Source organism: Marmota monax, unplaced genomic scaffold (assembly GCF_021218885.2).
Source record: "Marmota monax isolate L192 unplaced genomic scaffold, Marmota_monax_Labrador192_F-V1.1 WCK01_AAM20220418_F8-fsc00163, whole genome shotgun sequence".
Lineage (NCBI taxonomy): Eukaryota > Metazoa > Chordata > Mammalia > Rodentia > Sciuridae > Marmota > Marmota monax.
Window position 1 is genome coordinate 2,900,122 of NW_026693660.1, and position 6,000 is coordinate 2,906,121.

The 6,000-nt window shown below is 37.6% G+C and overlaps 1 non-coding gene across 1 annotated transcript; it reads left to right on the forward strand.

Moving 5' to 3' along the window:
- The first annotated feature begins 5,926 nt into the window (after positions 1-5,926).
- On the forward strand, positions 5,927-6,000 carry Trnaa-ugc (transfer RNA alanine (anticodon UGC)). The gene has a single exon. It is a non-coding gene; the product is annotated as a tRNA-Ala (tRNA).

Consider the following 6,000-nt stretch of genomic DNA (forward strand, 5'->3'; position numbering starts at 1 on the left):
TCTAGCTTTTAAAGTTGTTTTTTTTTTTTTTTTTAGATAACTGAATTTCTGGGTCAGCTGATCACCTTTGATTGGTCAGTTTTACCTACCCTCAAACGCTAGAAAGTGACTTATTTTTTTCCCATGCATTATTTTTGGTGTCTCTACTTTTTTTCTTTTTCCATTCTTGGCCAGAATAGCTGCCAGTTCAGGCTGGCACGGTGGAGGATGCCTGTAATCCCAGCAACTAGCAAGACTGACATAGGAGGATTGCAAATTTGAGGCTAGTCTCAGCAATTTAGCAAAACCCTGTCTCAAAAGAAAAAATAAAAAGGGCTATGGACATAGCTTAGAGGTTGAGCACCCCTGGGTTCAATCCTCAGTACTGAAAAACCAAACCAAACCAAACCAACTAACTAAATGCCAGTTCCTACAGCTACTGACCTCAGGAATTTGCCTCTTATAATGACTTCTCTTAGATTCTCTCTCTTTCTCTGAAAAAAAGTCCATTCAGGGACTCCCTGATACCAAAATGCTTTATTGGGCTGGGTTGTAGCTCAGCATTGGTTGTAGCTTAGCATTGCCTAGCATGTCCCAATCCCTGGGTTCTTTTCCCATCATGGCAAAACAAACAAAACACAAAACAATAAAACAAAAGTGCTTTGTAGAAATATTACATACAATGATTTTTTTCAGATGCTGCCTCTCAGACTAAAAATCTAATAGATCTATGGTTAATTCCCTAGAATATTATCAGTAGTGGAAGTTTAAATTCTAAGGTCTCACCCCCATTTCAATTTAATGGCCTATGGGGAGGACCCAGTGTAAAAGCAAAACAAGGACCTCTCATTCAAAAGACAACAACAATTTCAACACAGTGAGAACAAAGATCAAACCAAGCATGTGTTTTTTGATTATAGGGCCTCAACTAACTGCAAGGTCATCAGCTCAAGAAGCCAGCCCTCATAAATGAAGCCCATGAATCATAGTCTCTGGAATCTGACTGGTAGAAATCTGATTTCTGGGACCTATTGGAGAATCAGAATCTCTGGGATAGTCTCTGGGAATTGATACTCTTCACAAGCTCTCCAGACCTTGATTTTGTACACAAAAGATTGAGAACCTCGCACCTATTTTCTTTATGTGGTAGACAAGAAGAAAAGTTTTAGAATTTCTACTTTTTAGAAGTGTTTGACTTGATTGGCCAGTGCAGCTGATGATATCTATGGTGCAGCACCATCACCATTTCTTTTTGCACAGAATACAGTGGCAGGGCAAGTTTCCTTCTTTCTTGCCAGTGGGAGAATTCTCCAGAATGAATACCAGACCACCATATGGATTATCATCTGACCACATACACTGTTGTCAGTGCAAATGCATTCACTATTGATCTGAAAATTTTGCTTGTAAGAAGGAAAATATAGAGGCTGGGGATATGGGTCAGTGGTAGAGTGCTTGCCTAGAATGCACGGGGCCCTGGGGTTAATCCTCAGCATCAAAACAAAAACAAAAACAAAAAACAAACCAAAATAAAGAACAAGAAGTAATATGTCTCTTGCACAGACATTGTCCTTACATTGAGAGCTGGGTTTTTTTTTTTTTTTTTAATTAAATTTTGGTGGTGCTGGGAGTGGAACTCAGGGCCTTGTACATGCTAGGCAATGCTCTACACTGAGCTACATCCCCAGCTTAAATATCAAGATTATAATAACAGAAAATCATATTTGTTTCTCCTGTTTGGTGGCCCTCCGGTGTAACAGAATCCCTTTGAAATTAAAAGCCCTAAAATGCTTGCTTCCCAACATCCTGATAACTTTTATGCATACTGAGAGTGGAAACTGAGAAGCTACCAATTGGCCTGGGGAATGTCTCAAGGAAACTAAAACCCTGATATATTTCTGACTTGCACAGCCTAGCTAAATCTACATATGTATATTTCCTGTCTTTTGTCCTACTGTACTGCTTTCTTTATGTCTGGACCAAGAGGGAACCCAGAGACTCTCTACCACTGAGCTACATCCCCAGTCCTTTTATTTTTTATTTTGAGGCAGGGTTTCCCTAAGTTGCTGTGGCTGACCCTCGAACTTGTGATCCTCCTGCTTCAGCCCCCAGAGTTGGTGGGATTACAGGCATTTGCCACTGTGTCCTGTAGAAGTAAAAGGATTTATTGAACCATTACAGATGCTAGCTAGAAAAAGTACCAGGTCCTGGAACAGGTTTCCACAAACTACCAGAAATAGGACTAGGTAGCATTTAGAAAAATGTCCCAAGTACTTTTTTTTTTTTCATACATGTAAATTTTTATTTGTCTGATATATATATATATATATTTTACAATAGAATGCATTTTGACATATAGTGCACAAATGGAGCACAACCAAGTACTTTTTTGGTTCTCTCACATTCTTTCTATTTCCTTTTTTCTCCCTTTTCCCTGTTCTAGGCTAGCGTTATGCATGTCCTTGGTACCCAGACATAGCTACACTTGGCTGATGATATTCAAGGCATATGAAATCATTACTTATTCTTTTTGCAGTGCTGGAATTGGAACCCAGGACTTTGGGCATACTAGGCAAGTGCTTTACCACAATTATACCCAGCTCTGGCAATATGATATTACTAAACAAAGAGAATTTTCCAGTAGAAGTAAGGCTTTTGATAGTCTGAGCACTTCTTCAGTAGGGATTTAAAAATACATATAACTCAGCAATAAAAGAGAATAAAATCCTGGCATTTGCAGGTAAATGGATGGAGTTAGAGAAGATAATACTAAGTGAAGTAAGCCAATCCCAAAAAACCAAATGCTGAATGTTTTCTTTGATATAAAGAGGCTGACTCATAGTAGGGTAGGGAGGGGGAGCATGGGAGGAATAGAGGAACTTTAGAAAGGGCAGAGGGGTGGGAGGGGAAGGGAGGGGACAGGGTGTTATAAATGATGGTGGAATGTGATGGTCATTATTATCCAAAGTACATGTATGAAGACATGAATTGGTGTGAATATACTTTGTATACAACCAGAGATATGAAAAATTGTGCTCTATATGTGTAATAAGAATTGTAATGCATTCTGCTGTCCTAAAGAAATAAAAAAATAAAATACATATATATATAATATTTAAAAAATATATATATATACACATAGATATATATTTTAATATATTTGTTTTTAATCGTAGATGAACACAATAGCTTTATTTATTTATTTTTATGTGGTGCTGATGATCAAATCTAGTGCCCCAGATTTGTGAGGCAGGCACTTTACCACTAAGCTACAGCCCCAGTGTCTCTCTCTCTCTCTCTCTCTCTCTCTCTCTCTCTCTGTGTGTGTATATATATATATATATATATATATATATATATTTTTTTTTTTTTTTTGCTAGAGTTCCCTCTTTTTTTTCTGTACCAGGAATTGAACCCAGGAGTGCTTAACCACTGAGCCACATCCCAGCCCCTTTTATTTTAAATTTTGAGACAGGGTCTCACTAGGTTGCTTACAGTCTCATTAAGTTGCTGAGACTGGCTTCAAACCTGTAATCCTCCTGCCTCAGCCTCCCTCACCACTGGGATTATAGGCCTATGGCACTGGACTCAGCTTGGAGTCCCCATTTTTAAATTCAGTTTTACTTTTGTTTCGCACCTATATCAATAGGAAAGGAAAAGTAATCAGAGAAAAAAGTTATAAGAATGACCTCAACCCCCAGCCTACCCTCAGTTGACTAGTCAGTAACTGGAATTCATTTTCAGATTAGTTCTGTTTTCTCCACACCAAATGCCTGCCAGTTTGGGGGACTGACTTCTGCAAACTCTCTCTTCACCAAATTGTAAGGGCTCAGGAATTCATCCTGAGTAACTTGATAAAACAATTCTTATCAAATTACCCTAAGAACCTGGGGACCTTATGTTCTGAGTTTAGCTGTACGTCATAATCAAGATATTTCAAGGTTAATAAACCTTTTTATATCATGGTTTTTAAATTTAAGCACAATAAATGATATGCTCTTTTTCCTTGGCTCACAGTTATTTTGTGTGTGGGTGATTGTATAGAGTCATTGTGTAAAACAGCTTTTATTAAAGAATAATTCAAGACAGCTATAATTCAAGACAGTATCTGACAAATTTTTAATTAACAGGTACTTCCAAGTTACCAATGAATCAACTTTTTTCTTTATTGATTTGCACCTCTATTTTCTGTTTTGCAGGATATGTAGCTTCCTAACAACTTTTTTCTCTCCCTTTCTTACTCTCTAGATTTATATACACATACAAAACATACACGCATATTTGAAGTATTGGAGATCTAACCCAGTGGCACTTTACCACTGAACTACATTCCCAGCCCCCCACCTTTTTAAAAAAATTTAAGACAAGTTCTCACTAAGTTGCCCATGTTGACCTTAAACTTGTGATCCTTCTGCTTCCTCCTGGAATTACAGTTGAATACCACCATGCCTGGCATTATTACTCTATTTTTAAATGAAAACTATTGCAATTCTATTTTCATTCTCATAGTAGATGAGAGATTAAATGGAAGCAACTCTTTACAACTTTTATATATCATGTAATACTGGAGTTCTTAAAACATTTTTTACTTGCTTTTTATTTTAGCGAAAGATTTGTATCCAAGAATACATAAAGAACTCTTTTTCTTGGGGGGTTGGAAACAGGAAATTGAACTTGGGGACACTCGGCCACTGAGCCACATCCTCAGCCCTATTTTGTATTTTATTTATAGACAGGGTCTCACCGACTTGCTTAGCGCCCCACTTTTGCTGAGGCTAGCTTTGAACTTGTGATCCTTCTGCCTCAGCTTCCTGAGCTGCTGGGATTATAGGTGTGTGCCACCACACCCAGCCCATAAAAAACTCTTAAAAGTCAATAAGAAGAAGGGAAAAAACAAAAAATATTAAAAATAGGCAAAAGATTTTAATGAACCCACTGTAAAAGAAAATGAAAAAATGGTCAATAAGCACAGGAGAAAGTGTCAACATTATTAGAAAAGGAGAAAGGCAAATTGAAACCACTGGTGAGATAACACTAACATATACATTAGAGTAGCTAACATAAAAAAATCTGATAATACCAAGTGTTATCAAGGATGTGAACAACTGGAAATCTCATGAATTGTAGGTGACAGTGTGAATTGGTACAACCATGTTAGGAAGGAATTTACCAGCTTTTCATGGAGTTAAACATAAACTTATGACATGACTCAGCTATTCACCTCTAGACATTTACCTCAAAGAATTAAAAATTTCTGTTCTCTTAAAGATTTTTCATGCATGGTTATAGCAGCTTTATTCATAACAATCAAGAACTAGAAATTATATAAACATTCATTAATGTGTGAATGGATGGTCAGCCTTCCATCACTATAAAAAAAGTACCTAAGATAATTAACTTATAAAGATAAAAAGATTATTTTGGCTCATAGCTTTGGAGGTTCCAATTCATGATTGGTTGACCCTATTCTTTAGGTCTGCAGTGAGTCAGCACATCATGGTAGGAATTCATGGTGGAGCAAAACCCCTCACCTCATGGCCAGAAAGGAAAAGCTAGTGAGTAATGGACCAGTCTCACAATCGCCTTTAAGGGCAAGCTTCTAATGACCTCAGGAGCTTCCACACAATCCCATCTCTCAAGATTCTATCACCTCTGAATAGCACCACCTTGAGAACCAATACTTTAACACATGGGTCTTTGAGGGACATTTAATATCCAAACTATAGCAATCAATAAACAAACTGTCATATGCCCATACAAGGGAATACTACTTAGCAATAGAAAGCACACACTACTTATGTCTGCAATAACTACATGAAACTCAAAGACATTATGCTGAGCGAAAGAAGCCATACATAGAATAGTGCATATTGCATGATTTCATTAATTTGAAGTGCTAGAAGAGGCAAAAGTAATCTATAGTGGCAAAAAAGAAGCCAGGTGTGCCTGGGGATGTAGCTCAGTTGGTAGAGTGCTTGCCTTGCATGCATGTGGCCCTGGGTTCAATCCCCAGCACCACAA